The following is a 16,404-nucleotide window of genomic DNA, read 5'->3' on the forward strand; positions in this document are numbered from 1 at the left end:
TTTGTTCTTGAGCCATAGGTACAACACCATAATGAGCCGTATCAACGTGCCTCTGCTCGACAGCATTGCGGCACAATCACTGGACGAGGTAAACTTGAACGGGTTTGTGAGGAGAACCATAGAGACTTCAGCTAAGGCTCTAGCAACAGGAGGAAGAGCCGTTGGAGGAGAACCCCCATCGTCCAGATCAAAATGCAAGGAATCGTCCTCCAAGGCCTCAACCATAGGGTTTGGAGGTGTCCTTACTGCCATAATCCAAGAAGCACTAGGGCAAGGACGGGAAGAAGAAGATAAGAAGGGAGACAAAGAAGGAAGTAACGAGTCACCGTCACAACTCCCACCTCACACAGAAGAACAACAGAAGTCTTCAGATGAAACACAGACTGACAAAGACGAAGAGGGAGAGTCCCAGGGTAGCCCATAGAGGCACACAGAACAAAGAACGAAATCCTTGCATGGAAAGAGGGAAGAAGAGTGCAAGAAAAAAGAAAAAGAAGATCTGGAGAGGGCTCGGAGGGAGTTGCTCAGGGATGAGGAGGAGAGAAAAAAGAAGGAGCAAGAGGAGGCAAGGTTAGCTGAGACGGAATCAAAGAAGGCAGAGGAGGAGAGGAAGAAGACTGAAGAGGAGTTGAGAAGAAAGGAAGAGGAAGAAATAGCATTGGCCACTCGTCACTCCATTGAGGAGCAACAAAAAAGAGATGAGGAGGGCGCAAAGAGCCCACACAGAACAGAAGCACCTTGTTCCAGTACTAGTGTGCCGAAAATCATACCCCCGCCCCCAGAAGAAGGAGAAGGCAAAGAACCAATGGCGCCAATTCCCCCTCTCTTTGTACCTATCACACCAGCCACTCTCATCATGACAACACCCACTACCACCGCCACCCAAGGCTCTACTCCCAAGGTTGATCTTAGCAATGTCTTGGAGTGGGTGTAGTTTTGGTTGACAAGCAGATGGGCCAAGGAGGAGGAGAGGTCACACCCTCTACATCCAGAACTAAGAGACCTATAGCTGCTGATGTAGAGTCACAAAGGTATCCAAAGAGATAAAAAATAGAAACTTCCATCACCTCCATCTCCACAACAGGCATGCCAGCACAAGAATATGATGAATACATGAAGCAACTGCTAGCTCAGCTAGAAAAGGCAAAGGAAGAAAAGAAAGCAGCGGCTGCTGAGCTAGAAGCTAAGAAAGAGGCTAGAGCTGCCTTCTAGCTGGAAACAACAAGGCAACTAGCGGCAGCTCAGAGAGAACTACATGAGCTCAAAGGGCAGGTCCAGGAAAAGGAGGATGCAGAAGCCAAGTATGAGACCAAGGCCAGTGAAGACGTCGAGGTCATGGCATCTTTAAGATAGCAAAATGATGAACTTATAGGATTTTGCGAGGATCTGTAGGCCCAGGGGGAGAAGATCCATAAGGCTGTGAATGACCTAGAGGTGGTACGAGAAGAGAGGGCTTGTAGGTATGAGTAAGAGATAGAAAAGTTAAAACAAGAGTTGAGTGCGGAGCAAAAGAAACATGTACAGCTAAAGAAGGACATGCAAGACCAAGAGCAGTGACTGACAGTGTTGGCTCAAAGGCAAGGCGAGAGTCTGGAGGATATGAGAAAGAGGGCCGAGGAGTGGGCCGCTCACAATGAAAGGCGGGTAAAGACACTCTCACCCAACGACAGCTGGAGAAAGATAAGCTGATGGTGGAAAACAGGACAGGTGCCGTCTTCATGAGCTTCAATGCTCAACAGCGTGCTATCATGACCACTCTACTACATGTAACAGTGCCAGAAGACAATGAGACCATGGAAATAGCCTGCAAGAAACTAGGCATGGCACGCAGAGCACTAAAAGTAGGACTACAGCTGCCGACTCGAATGACAAGAGCCAGCCCAAGCCTAGAATAACAACGTAATTCACTACTAGAGGCAAGGCTATGTCCCTAGGAGATAGACTCATTAGACTTCACAGTAGAGACAGTGTAGCAAGAGCAACGGCAAGAGGGGGATGAGACCGACTTCAATTTCGAAATGGGGCCTCAAGAGGAGGATTTGGTCCATCCACTCCCTTCGCCACTACTAGAAGACCAGCCGCCCACTGACCCATCCACAGAGAGAGCAGCCGCTCAAGAAGAAAGATAGAGGAAGCTTATTGAAGAGGTCAGGGCTAGATAGAGGGCTCGGCCAGTGATAGCGGCCGCAGTGCCAGTTCTGTCCACCCTAGAAGAGCGCCCTGCATGCTTCCAAGCAGATATCACTGCCTCGGAGCAACAAGAGCTGTATAGACAACCCTATGACTTCGATTTCAGCTTCCCCAGGAACTTAAGAAGAGTTTTACCCATTAAAGTGGTGGACGAAGTCATAGGTGTCGCTGGAAGGCTTAGAGATAGGTGGTTGCTGGAAAGAGAGCAACATCCGACTGCATGGAGCAATGTAGACAGTGAATATTGACAGAACAAGGTATTTAGACCGCCAAGATCTGTGCCAGGATTCGAAAGCCAGCCTCTATGGAGGAGAAGGCTATGTTTAATGAATATGGACACTTGGATGACCTTGTGCAATGCAATCCCCTCTGAGCGTAATGATCCCACTCACATGTCGTACCCTCGGAGGATTGGAATTGATTTTGACCCAAGTGCTCATGGAAGGTATGATTTCCCAATCATCTACAACCCTAATTGTACAAATTACGAGGATGCTCTTACCTTCACCCCTAGTGATCTATGTAATGCCATTGTACACCTCCTAGACACATTCTCCTCTTGCCCTGACCCAGCATTTATCACGACTTATAATTACCTTCGCCTACTTAGAATTCTCCTTAGGATAGATCCCACTTCACAAGAGTGCAACTTACCCCCTCTCTTCTTCGATCCTAACATGATTGATAGCTGTGCCATGGCCCGTCTCATGATGCGAGCCACGCTCCTACCCTCATTTTGCCTAGCCCTTTTAGAGAATATGAGCGATAGTTGATTTTCGACTTGTAGTCATCCCTTCCTCTCCACCATCACACTCCAAACCCACCTCAATCTACGTAGGTATCTGCAAAGCCGACCCTTCCTTAATAGATCCCGCAAACCCCAACCTCCTTCCCAACATGATCAGAGTGAGCAACAGTAGCCATATCTGCCTCTGTAACTTCTTCCCTTATTAACAACCAAAAAAAAAAGAGAGAAGAAAAGAAAAGAAAAGAAAATAAAATAAAAGCAAAGAACGTACAAAAAGAGAAAAGCTAAGAAAGAAAGGCAAAGCAGAAAGCATGACAACATAAGCACTCACTTGTAGAAGCACTCAATCACCACATAAGCACTATCACTACACCTAGGGGTTCTCAAGTTAGGCGTATCCGGTGGCTTCGGTCGGCCGGCTCCGCTCCTAACCCCCTAGCCCCTTTTGCTCCCCCACTTCACCCTTAGGGCACATCAAGGGTAGGACATACCTAGGGAGGTAACACTCACCTATGGTTAGATTTGTCACCCTAAGCCACTTGCACTGCACCTCCCTTAGCACAAATGGGGTCCTCAAGTGTGGGACATCACCTATGCTTACCTGTGGTTAGACCCACCTCCCCATTCCACTAGCATGAGCACAGTACACTAACACGGTACGGTAGACACTCCCCTTAGGTAGAGCACATCATCTTCTCTTGTCAAGCATCACAGAAAGCAATAAATCACCAACTTCGTCAACCACTCACTATCCATTTAACTTCTCCAACAACCATCATTCCTCAGCTTTCACGAGCACCTGAATCTCCCCGTGGCCCTCCCCTTTACATCATCATTTGTCCAATTGCCTACCACTCTGCAACAACACAGAAGTGCCATGGGACTGGCACCTCTCTAGGAGGGGGTAATGTTAACCCCGAGTCAAGATGGCAGAAAATGAAGGAAAAAGCAAAAAAAGCACGCAAAAAGAGCAAAGACACGCAGGCGACCGCTAAAGCTAAGCCGGGACAAAAAGCACAATTTTAAATGGAAGGCACCTCAAAAACTTGGAAAACTCTTGTAAAAGAATGCCAGGCTGTGCCAATTGTAAAATATTAGATGGGTGTAGGCTAAAGGCATAAGGCTAGAAGAGGGAAATGGAAAAGAGACCTTACCAAAATGGCCGATCATGTAAAAAAGGGGATAGGTGCCCATGGGATTCTAGGGTTTGTATATATAACGTTCAAAAAGAGAATGGAAGCTAATTCTTTGGTGTGTGGCCAACAAGAGATCTCTTCTTCTTCTCTTCTTCTTAGTTGTGTGTGCTCTTGAGAGAGGGAGTGTGAGAGTGTGAGGGAGTGAGTGTGTGGGAGTGAGGGATCAAGAGGGTGAAGCTCTTCACCATCTCCTCTTCTCTTCTTCTCTTCTCTTCTCTTCTCTTTTCTCGCACGCGTGGCTATGGAGGATGGAGCTTGGAGATGGAGGAGGCTTGAGGATGCTTGAGCTAGCATAAAAAATCATGGAGCTACCGAGGTGTGCGAGGGAGGAGGCTACTCATATCGACATCAAGGTAAGCTCACTACATTCGTAGGATCGACGGTGCGTCGGCTAGGTGAGAGATAGCCATTAGAGCTCGCTTGAAACGCTTGAAGCAATAAGTGGTCCGTGGGTCTTGGCGGTTGAGCGAAAGCTCCCACAATTGCCATCATCATCGCCTTCATAATCAGCGTGTTCGTCGTCAATCTCCTCTCCTCCAATCATTACCCCCCCTCCATGTCATTTTGCTAAGAAGCAGAAGCTTCTAACAAGGATTTCATAAGCCTTGTACACGCATGATTACCCGGGAATTAAAATCCAAGCCTCCAAGGCCCCTAATCCTATGCAAGAGAGGAAGATCGCATACTGTGAGTCTTCAGGACGCACAAGTAACCCAAGGGAAGCTGCTGCAAAAAATATATATATACGCTGCATAAATGGCCCCAAAACAAAAGATGCAAGGTGCACGCGCGGAAGTCTCCAACCCAAGTCTACGCGTGGGCATTCCTACGAGTTCTCATGCCTAGGTTCTACGAGCTTTATTTCGCATAAAAGAAATGCATTAGGCAGGTTTAACTTCATGGGAAGAATGCATTTACGCTTGTCTCTAATTCATGTAGTAAAGTTATAATACATTTGGAAAATTATCTCCTTGGACGATTTACAAGAGTTAGGGTATGTCATGCATTTGGGTTTGCTTGCACTTCCAAGTTGCAAATCCTAAGCGCATATTTCGTAGGTTTAAAAAGATGAAATTGTTTAAATGCATCTTTGATTGGCCATGGAAAAGAAAAGGTTGCATGTCACATATTCGTCATGCATGAACTTCATTTATCGAAGTTGTATCTAGAAAAGGTTGCATGTCACATATTCGTCATGCATGAACTTCATTTATTGAAGTTGTATCTAGAAAAGGTTGCATGTCATATTAAATCCTGAAATTCAATTGCATTAAATGAAAGATTGTAGGCAAAGTTCTTGATGTAAATCTATGTAGGTTTTATGCAAGTTATCCCCCAAATTGTCAATCATTATGATTTTTGCAAGAAAAAGAAATGGTCTTTGCAAACCTTATAGTTGCATAGAAGTAAAAGCCTATGATTCGCATACTTGCTTGGAATATTGTACCGTGAATTTATTTATTTGCATCTTTTAGGAAATGTATTTTTGCATCTCTTCTAAGCAAAGATCATTCTTGTCGCAAGACAATTAGATCGTTTTAGGTAGATCACTTGTAATGTTATAACCCTCAAGGGATTTGTAAAAGCATAACTACTCCGTACGATGAACACTTCAAAGTGCTAGGTAGGGTTTCGTACGTTAAAAATTCTGCCTAGTATCCCACTTAGGATGCCAAGTCGAGAATTTCAAACCCAAATGTCCTACCCACATTCACGGAATGTTAGGGATTAGTTAGTCACCCATACAATAACGATCTAGGGTTTTTACCCTAGGGCAAATTGGCCTAATACTAGACTTCCAATTGAGTTTAGAAACCCTAGGGCCAAGCGTTGTTGACCTAGTATGGCTAGGGTTAAGTTGGGTCAAGAGGACTCCCAAACCCTACATCTTGACCAAACATATTTCTTGACCAAGAAACATCGTTTGATGGGAAGAAATGATCCCACAAGTTAGGTGGGACACCTGTGCAACAAGTTGCAACGTCGCATGGTTTTGTGTTAAATCACAAAATAGAGTTCACTACAAGGAAAGAGAGGTAAAGCGACGGCGGGTAGCGACGCGCGAATAGCAGCATCGCTATTTGTGTCGCATTTGCAATGCAAATAGCGACACCCCACAGGGAAAAAAACAGGGCTGAAACCCGATTGCATTTCATTTCACGCATTGTCGTGAGACATTTCAAGAGGGAGAGCAAGAGAGAGAGAGCGACCGTTTTGCATAGAGGGTGAGAGAGGGAGAGGAAGAAGGCTTGCCTCGCTGTCGTTCGTGAAGGAGAGGAGGAGCCTTTTCGCGAAGAAGAGCTGCCAAACCCTCGCCATATCTTTACGGTGAGTCCATTCTCTCCTTCTTTTGCTTCTTTAGGAGAGGAAATGAGAGAGGGAGGGAGAGGGAGGGAGAGAAAGAGAAAGAGAGGGGGAGAGAAAGAGAAAAAGAAAGAGAGGGAGAGGGAGGGGGGGGAAATGAGAGAGGGAGAGAAAGAGAAAGAGAGGGAGAGGGAGAGGGATGGGGAGGAAATGAGAGACGGAGAGGGAGGGAGAGTGCATTCTCTCTCTCTTTTACTTTTGCTTATATGATTTGTGTATATATATTGAGAGAGGGAGAGGAAATGAGAGAGAAAGAGAGGGAGGAAATGGGAGAGGGAGGGGGAGAGAGGGAGAGGGAGAGGGAGAGGGAGGGCAAGAGAGAGAAAGAGAGGGAGAGGGAGAGGGAGGAAATGGAAGAGGGAGGGGGATGAAATGAGAGAACGAGAGGGAAGGAGAGTGTATTCTCTCTCTCTTTTATTTATTTTTGTATAATTTGTATATAATGAGAGAGGGAGAAGAAATGAGGAAGAGGGAGAGGGAGAGGGAGAGGGAGAAAGAGAGGGAGAGGGAGGAAAAGGGTGAGAGAGAGAGAGGAAATGAGAGAGGGAGAGGGAGGAAGCGAGAGAGGAAATGGGAGAGGGAGAGGGAGAGGGAGAGGGGGGGAGACGAAAACATAATAGGGAAATGAGAGAGGGAGAGGGAGGGATAATAAATGAGAGAAGGAAAGGAAGAGAGCAAAAGGAAATGAGAGAGGGAAAGGGAGAGGAGAGAGAAAAAAGAGAGAATGAGAGGAGAGAGAAAAAGAGATAAGATGTTAAACATAATAGGCAAAGAGAGAAAGAGAGGGTGTGGGTGAGGGTGAGGGCGAGGGAGGGAGAGGAAATGAGAGAGGGAGAGGAAGAGAGAAAAGGAAATGAGAGAGGGAGAGGAGAGAGAAAAAGAGAGAAAGATCATTAAACCTAATGGAAAAAAAGAGAAAGAGAGGGTCAGGGTGAGGGAGGGAGAGGAAATGAGAGAGGGAGAGAAAGAAAGAAAGGGAAATGAGAGAGGGAGAGGAGAGAGAAAAAATGCGAGGGAGAGGAGAGAGAAAAGAGGAAAAATTACTAAATCTAATAGAGAAAGAGAAAAAGAGAGGGTCAGGGTGAGGGAGGGACAAGAAATGAGACAGGGAGAGAAAGAGAGAAAGGTAAATGAGAGAGGGAGAGGATAGAGAAAAAAAATGTGAGAGAGAGAGCAGAGAGAAAAAGAGAGAAAAATCATTAAACCTAATAGGGAAAGAGAGAAAGAGAGGGTGAGGGCGAGGGAGAGAGAGGAAGAGAGAAAAGGAAATGAGAGAGGGAGAAGAGAGAGAAAAAAATTGAGAGATAGAGGAGAGAAAAAGAGTGAAAGATCATTAAACCTAATGGGAAAAGAGAGAAAGAGAGGGTCACGGTGAGGGAGGGAGAGGAAATGAGAGAGGGAGAGAAAGAAAGAAAGGGAAATGAGAGAGGGAGAGGAGAGAGAAAAAGAGAGAAAGATCATTAAACCTAATGGAAAAAGAGAGAAAGAGAGGGTCAGGGTGAGGGAGGGAGAGGAAATGAGTGAGGGAGAGAAAGAATGAAAGCGAAATGAGAGAGGGAGAAGAGAGAGAAAAAGAGATAGAGAGAGAGGGAAGAGAAAAAGAGATAAAAATCATTAAATCTAATAGAGAAAGAGAGAAAGAGAGAGTCAGGGTGAGGGAGAGAAAGGAAATGAGAGAGAGAGAGAGAAAGAGAGAAAGGGAAATGAGAGAGGGATAGGAGAGAGAAAAAGAAATGAGAGAGAGGAGAGAGAAAAAGGAATGAGAGAGAGAGGAGAGAGAAAAAGGAATGAGAGAGAGGAGAGAGAAAAAGAGAAAAAATCATTAAACCTAATAGGAAAAGAGAGAAAGAGAGGGTTAGGGTGAGGGAGGGAGAGGAAATGAGAGAAGGGTAGAAAGAGAGAAAGGGAAATGAGAGAGGGAGAGGAGAGAGAAAAAAATGAGAGAGGGAGAGGAGAGACAAAAAGAGAAAAAATCCATTAAATCTAATAGAGAAAGAGAGAAAGAGAGGGTCAAGGTGAGGTAGGGATAGGCAATGAGAGAGGGAGAGAAAGAGAGAAAGGGAAATGGGAGAGAGAAAAGAAAATGAGAGAGAGAGAGGAGAGAGAAAAATAGAAAAATCATTAAACCTAATAGGGAAAGAGAGAAAGAGAGGGTTAGGGTGAGGGAGGGAGAGGAAATGAGAGAGGGGGAGAAAGAGGGAAAGGAAAATGAGAGAGGGAGAGGAGAGAGAAAAAGAGAAAAAATCATTAAACCTAATAGAGAAAGAGAGAAAAAGAGGGTGAGGGTGAGAGAGGGAGAGGAAATGAGAGAGGGAGAAAGAGAGAAATGGAAATGAGAGTGAAAATAAAATGAGATGGAGAGGAGAGAGAAAAAGAAATATGAGAGAGAGAGGAGAGAGAAAAAGAGATAAAAATCATTAAATCTAAGAGGGAAAGAGAGAAAGAGAGGGTACCCTAGCACCTACTACATAGTATCATAGTACTGGATACTTGGCACTATGATACTAGAGTACTAGGTGCTAGATACTAAGAGGCTATGATATTATGTGCTAGGTACTAAGTACTAGGTACTAAATACTAGTGTTCTATGATACTATATGCTAGCCATAGAAAAAGAGAGAGATGGAAGGAGAGGATAACAATCTAAGAAAAGAAAAGAATGATAACAAAAGCAAATTGTTTGTTGTAACATAGACAAAATGGAAAATGAAGAAGGTCCTATTGTTCAAGATCGCGAGGCGTATCTTAATCAGCATGTCCCATGTCCTTGCTCTCAATGCAAGCTGGCAATTAGACGAAAATGCCGATTGTCTATAGAACACGTACGGCGATTTGGTGAGTTTCAATCTAAGATCATTGATCAGGCGATTGCGGATTTTCAGCAAATGGTAATTTGAAGTTAATATCAATCATGCATTGTACCCGCAAGCTAATTGAATACCATATACAATAAGATTGGGTCTCGCTGGCAAATTTTCTATCTAAGGAGGTGATGTGTCATCCCAAGGAGGAGTGCACCCTTTGCAGCCAATTAGAAGAGTACGTGGGCATGCGATGGATGGAGTGCAGGAGCCAATCCACCACTTGCAAGGCCAATCTATACCATTAATGCCAGAGGAGACACGTAACCTTCCAGACCTACCTACAATCTTGGAGCCTGAGATGGAGGCAATGATTGATGCATTGATTCCCATGGATGTCGAGACTTCTGATCTGCTTAGAGAGAAAGCATCCATACCATTATATGATGGGTGCCGAGTATCTCGGCTGAAGACACTACTTGCACTCTTAAGTGTGCAAGCAAAATACGAGTGGAGCGATATGAGTGTGACCAAGTTGTTCAGGTACCTTGTACAAATGCTTCGTTGATCTTTTTTTTCGGCACTATTAGTACAAACATTTTTACTTTTTCAAGGTGTTTATGATTTTTTTAAGGTTATTGAAATATCATATATTACCACCTGCAAATACCATGCTTGTGTCTCGTGATGATGAAAGACATGTTTTATGAAAGCTTGGCATGGACTACAATAACATCCATGCATGTATCAACGGTTACATACTGTTTCGAGGAGAATACGAGACTATGGAGACATGTCCAAAGTGTGGTGCTCACAGGTATCGACAGGACTTGCAAGGGAAAACCATCCCTCAAAAAGTTCTCAGACACTTTCCGCTTTTCCTCTACACAAACCACATGTTTCGTACGTCCAACATGGCGAGCTTGACAACGTGGCATGCGCAGAATAGGTCCACGGATGGAGTTCAATGAATATTAGCAGATTCACGCGCATGGAGCCACATTGACTCTACCTTTCCAGGCTTTGCCCGAGAGCTAAGGAATCTTCGGCTTGGTCTTGCAATGGATAGCGTGAACCCATTCGGTCTGCGCTCAACTTCTTATAGTGTGTGGCCTATAGTCCTTGTCAACTACAATATCCCTCCATGGCTTTCTACGAAGAAAGGACATCTCATCCTTAGCTTACTCGTCCCCGGCCACTACAAAGTCAAAAATATGGACGTGTATCTTCATCCATTAGTTGATGAGCTTAAGATTTTGTGGGAGGAGGTGGTCACCGTGCAAGATATGAGCAGGCGCGATGGTCGGTGGTCAGCCAATATTCGAGCCATTCTCATGTGGACGATGCATGACTTTCCGAGATTCGGAGAGTGCTTAGGTGAGCAGGCCTCCGTTGTCATTGGTAATATCTATATTTAATCTCGTTCAAGAAAGTATTCACTGGGTCATGGTGTTGGAACAAGTCTGGTTACCTCAAGTTATCATGCATGTCCATTGTGCGGGCCACAGTTAGACTCCCAAAGGTCACAAACCATGAAGAAGATGGTATATCAAGGACACGCTACTTTCTTGCTAGAGGATCATGAAATCAGGGAAGGTTTCCTTGGATGACCTCCAACACGTATGAACACCGCAAGCTGGTACGAGCTGAAAATGGTCCATGCCGAATCACATCCAAATGGAATGCGGCAATTCTCAATTTTCTACGAGTTGCCATATTGGACCCACTTATAGGTCAACCACTTGTTGGATCCCATGCATATTTTTAAGAATCTGGGCAGCTTGCTAAGGGATCACATCACAGGAAAGAGAGCCACTATAGGGGCACGAATGGATTTGAAGGAGGTAGGTAGGATGGAGGCGCTTTGGTCGTAGTCGAGTGCTGATGGTCCCATGCAGCTTCCTTGTGCTCCTTGGGTTTTGTCCACTAAAGAAGAGCGCATTGTGAAGCAAGCAATCAAGTCTATCCGCACTCCGACGGGTATGATGCGTTCTCTCAGGTCCGCATTTTCTAAAGATGACCAATTATCAGGGCTAAAATTTCATGACTGGCATAAGATATGTCAGGTTTGTACTATGAATGGATTGTAATTGGCATGTGTATTTTGCTATTTGGAGTGTAGCCATTATTCATAATGCTTTCTCATTTGTGGTAGTTTGTACTACCGATCGCAATTGCATGATTTCTTACTTCAGAAATACGTGGAGCCATTTACAGGTTATCGACTTTGGTTCAATGGATCTCACAGAAGGAGATTAAGACATCCTCTATTGAATCCGCAAGGTAGAGAGCAGTGGAGATAGTCTGTCTCTTTGAGAAATACTTGCCCACCAGCATGCTCACGATACAAATCCACCTTCTTGTGCATCTTGTAGATGAAGTGGAGATTGCTGGACCTTTCGATACACGATGGATGTTCTTCTTGGAGCGCTTCATGAAAACCCTGAAAGTCTTTGTGCGACAATGAGCTCGGCCAAAAGGTAGCATGGCTGAAGGTTGGTTGGTGTCTGAGGCGCTAGTGTATATTTCACAATGGCTACCAATAGTGGATCCAGACAATGAAATGCTATGGTTCGCTGAAGGACGATGATAGACTAAGTGGAGATGTGGTGGTTGGAAATGGGTTAGAAAAAAGAATGGATGCCTCAATGGAGGAGAAGGTGGACCAATTTTGTATGTTGCACTATGCCTCTATGGAGACGTGCCTCGCCAAGTACCAGATTGCTAGGCAAGATCGAGAGGAAGCGCAAGATGAATTCCCATATAGTATGCCTCATCGACCGATTCGATATTCCGAAGGCATGGAGGAGATGCCGCGGTTTATGTCAACACGATGGTTGCATGGAGCTTTGACTGCAGCGTCTCGCGAAGGAACAGAGGTCTCAATGGAGGAGCGGGAATTCTCGAGGGGATGTAGTCCAAAGGTGACGAGGAGTTTAGAATCTGTCGTATCTAAATTTTATATGCGACATCTAATTTGAGTGTTTCAATGTACAATACAAAATATATAGTGCAACATGGTCGCACGGATGGCATTTTCGCGTGGAGCGTATTGACAAAATGCGCTCCACAATGGATTGTGGTATCATAGCAAGGTTCAAACAAGAGAGCTGGCGACGAGCAACGGATCCAAACACGGTTGTGGATGAGATGGAGTATTTTGGAAAATTGCAAAGTATTGTTACGGTGGATTACCGTAGCTTCTCCATGATACTATTCGATGTGCAGTGGTTCAAAATGGTACTTGGAGGAGCTGGAGCAATAGTTCGACGAGGCCCATCTGGATTTCTTGAAATAGATTCTGAAAAAAAATGGACGGATTTGCACGACACCTTTGTGTTGCCGGCCTATTGGGAACAGGTGCATGGACTCATTTGTTTACTAATTGTATTACGATATGGTTTATATCACAATGGTTTGAACTCTCTTGTACATGTTTGTGAACAGGTAATCTTCTATCCAAATCCCTGACAACCTCGATGGTGGTATGTTAAACCTTCAACTCCCCGAAGTGCGAGAGTATATGATCAAAGCGATGTTCCAAGCATAGATGAAGATGATATGCAAATAGAGGGGTCGACATTGCAAGCACTGGAGGCCGTCGAACGCTTGGAGCCAGCATCGGCTAACGATGATGGAAATATAGGAGTCCAAGAATTCTTTGAGAACGAGGTGGACTCATTCTTTTGTGGTGACATGTCTATCGACCTTCCAGTGTATGCGGAGTTGTGTCAAGAGATTAACATGGGACCATAGGATACTTCATACTTGGAGCATCCACTTACTCAATTCGTTGACCAATCACTTATAAGGGTACATAAGATATGCATTTTAAGTGAGATTTTTTTTAAATGATTTATATTACTATGCTTTGTATGATTTAAATTGATTATTCTAACATCATTTTTTGTCTGTGCAGGTGACATTTTCAAGATGAGTCGAGGGATTAGCGATGAGGAGTTACAAGATATCTTCACATGCATGTCTCTAGACTAGATCGCGAGATTCAAAGATATGGCAGACCAGGAGTTGTCTTGGTCTTCATCAGGGTTCTCTGCTAGATCTACTTCAGTGCGATCGGATGCTCCTACTTCGAGCAGACGAGCTCGACGCTCTAGACTTGGGCTAGAGGGAGGGAGTGCTTAGGGGTCAAGGGGATGCTGCAGAGATACAAAGGTAGTGAGCCCGCGGTCAACATGGGATACAGGTGTGACTCCTTGCTCTCCTAGCCCTTCCAGGGAGCCTGTCTTAGGCTTAGGTGGATGCTGTGGAGGCATAGACGCGGTGTCTCTGTCTCATCGTTCAGCTGGAGCTGCATCGCCTCAGGGATTTGTCACACCTGTGGAGACGTCTACTCGAGTTAGTCTAGCTTTTGCTCAGCTGTCAGCAGGTAGCACCCCTGTAGATGACACTCCGAGAGATATTACCCCGGTCAATACACCGCATGCACATGGGTCTCTTGGATATGCCCAGGAGCCTGGACGTAAATGGGAGAGGACCCATCTTAGGCAAAATCTAGGGGGATACGTATATCTAATCGATGGTAGGTCAGGAGCCATCATCATGAATGATGAGGGGAGGAGGGTGATGGCTCGCATGAGAGAGTTGTGCCAACAAGTTTTTTGGCACAACTTCTTGGATAATTGGAAGAATATACCGGAGGGGAGCAAGGACTACATAGTAGCATCCTTGCACAAGGAGTTTCCGGTTCCAACCTCAGTAGATAGATTCTCTACGGGTTGGATGATGGATTGCATGCATGCATACATGTCACACAGACGATCCGATGTATGCAAGGTAATCAAGAGTGGGGCTGCAAAGCCCGAGTGGTTAGATGCAGACGACTGGCGCTGACTGAGGGAGGAGACTATAGATTCTCCACGACGTTGGAGTTAGCAGCACGAGGCGGCGAGGGCACAACTCGAGGCCGGAGTGGTCCATCATCTTGGGAGTGCCGGCCACAGGACATATTTGGAGGACTTTGTAAGTTTTTCTTTTGTTTTTCTTGTTTATTTTTTTGCAATATTCTTTGTACTGACAATCATGTTTCTAACAGTTAGCATTTTGTTTTCTTTGTAGCACCCCATTACAAATCGCGATCCGACTGGCCTTGAGACTCGATATGCAGAGAGTCATTATCTCACTTCATTGATCGACGGATTGTATAGACGCGGCGGCCCTGTAAGTCACTCATCTTTCTTGTCTGTAATTACCATGTTTAATTAGAATGTATTATTGTATGGTGGACTAATGTGTTGTTTCTTTTTCTGCAGAGTCTGTTCGATGCTTCTTTGCCATGGGACGAGCTTTCGGGGGAGGAGGATATGTAGCTCGCCCCCTTGGATCCCTGGAGCTCACACACCTTTATTTTTGAGTCGCTTGATCTATGTAGACATTTTCTATGTATTAGTGATATCTTGTCATGATTGTACCAATCACTTATTATGCGATCATGTATTTATTTTATGTATTAGTGTTATGATTTCAGTGTACATTGTTTTTGTTTGCAAGCACATTGTACATAGTGTAGAAACTATTTTGTATGGCTCTAGTAAAGCACACAGTTGCCCTACCACAAAATTTTTTTCCCGTGTTACCGTCGCTATTAGTATCCCAAATTTTACTGCTCACGGCATTATTTATGTTGCAAATCATTGCTATCAGTGTTGGTATTGGCGTCGATGGATGCCAATACCGACACTAATAGCAATGGTGATACCGACTGTTCTATGGAGTCACCAATAATGACACTTTTTGCGACGACGGTGGAAAATTTTATTATTTGCATTTTCGTCGCTTTAAACGTCAATATAAGGCCTATATCTTGTAGTGGTTGCCACTCCTTAGAACAAGGTTGGCAGGTTCTAGCGCAAGTCTAACTTGCAAGAGGATGAGTAGTCATCCTGCTACATCACCCTTCTTGGGCTGATTTGCCAAGTTAGGGGAGTTATGTATTTCCTAGCAAGCAAAGGATCAATCAAGATGGGGCGATGAAGTTGCCCAGGATTTACTGTCTTAACTTAAGGAACCTAAGGTGTTTGCTAAATTGGGTTGACAGGGTATAAACCCTAACCCAAGGATAAAAGGGTAAACAAACAACAAACCCTTGGGGATCTTGCTAAGTTGCAATCGATCCCAGATCGAATGTTGGATGCATTCGGAGAGATGGATTCACACATTAGTAGTTGGCCAATCAAACGACCACTGGATTGATTATGTTTGTACAATTTAGGAGCACTGTTTGTATTGCTTTGCTCAAAGAACTAAAGATGGAAAAATAATTAATGCTTCAGGTTGAAGGCCTAGAGGGAGGGGTAGCATCAGTTACCCCCGACTGTCTGCCTGACCCTAACCAAGGGGATTGTTAGCCACGCCCAGAATGTGGACCGAACCTGCCGCAAGAGATCTCTCCGTTGGGCGCTACTTGGAGTAGGAGTATACTTGGGTGCCAAGGGGGCTCTGGTCGTAAATCCCTTGCCTCTAGGTCCTACACAAGAGGCCGATGTGACTCGGGATTGGATCTCGAGGCCCGCATACTAGTCTATCTGTGGAAACTTGGATTAGTAATCCTTGAGGATTGCTGGATTGCCTTCGGGTAGATTATGGATTGCCTTCCGGCGGGTTATGGATAGCATTCGGGCTAGATTATATGATGTATTCCAAAGATAAATAAGATCAATTGTTGTAAAGGAAATTGTTTGACATTGTTTTTCTATGTCAGCGCTAAGATTATGTGAAGGAATCGGTGACTAATTGGCTAATTAAGGAAGCTGTTTTATGTGTGCCCAACTAAATGTGGTAGGTAATTAGACAACTAAAGAAACCCCCATGAGGAAAGTGCGGTGGATGTGGCCATGGGTCCATCCTACTACGGATGGGTGGTCCTGGTTGGCCGGGATCTTTTCTCGAAGGAAGTCGACTTCAAGGAACGTTGACCTAGAATCTAGGATACTAGAGTTTTGATATATGTTGTTTTAGGGGAATGGAATGGGATTATGCGTTATGGGCAGAGAGGTGGAGCTTTTCATCCCTCTCATTTCCCATTTTCCTTGAACCAAGTGCAGCATGAATTTGCTTCAACCCTGACATTTCTGCGTAAAGTAGT

This window comes from Lygodium microphyllum, chromosome 16 (genome assembly GCF_053477565.2).
Source record: "Lygodium microphyllum isolate KBCC chromosome 16, Lygodium_microphyllum_v1.1.10, whole genome shotgun sequence".
Lineage (NCBI taxonomy): Eukaryota > Viridiplantae > Streptophyta > Polypodiopsida > Schizaeales > Lygodiaceae > Lygodium > Lygodium microphyllum.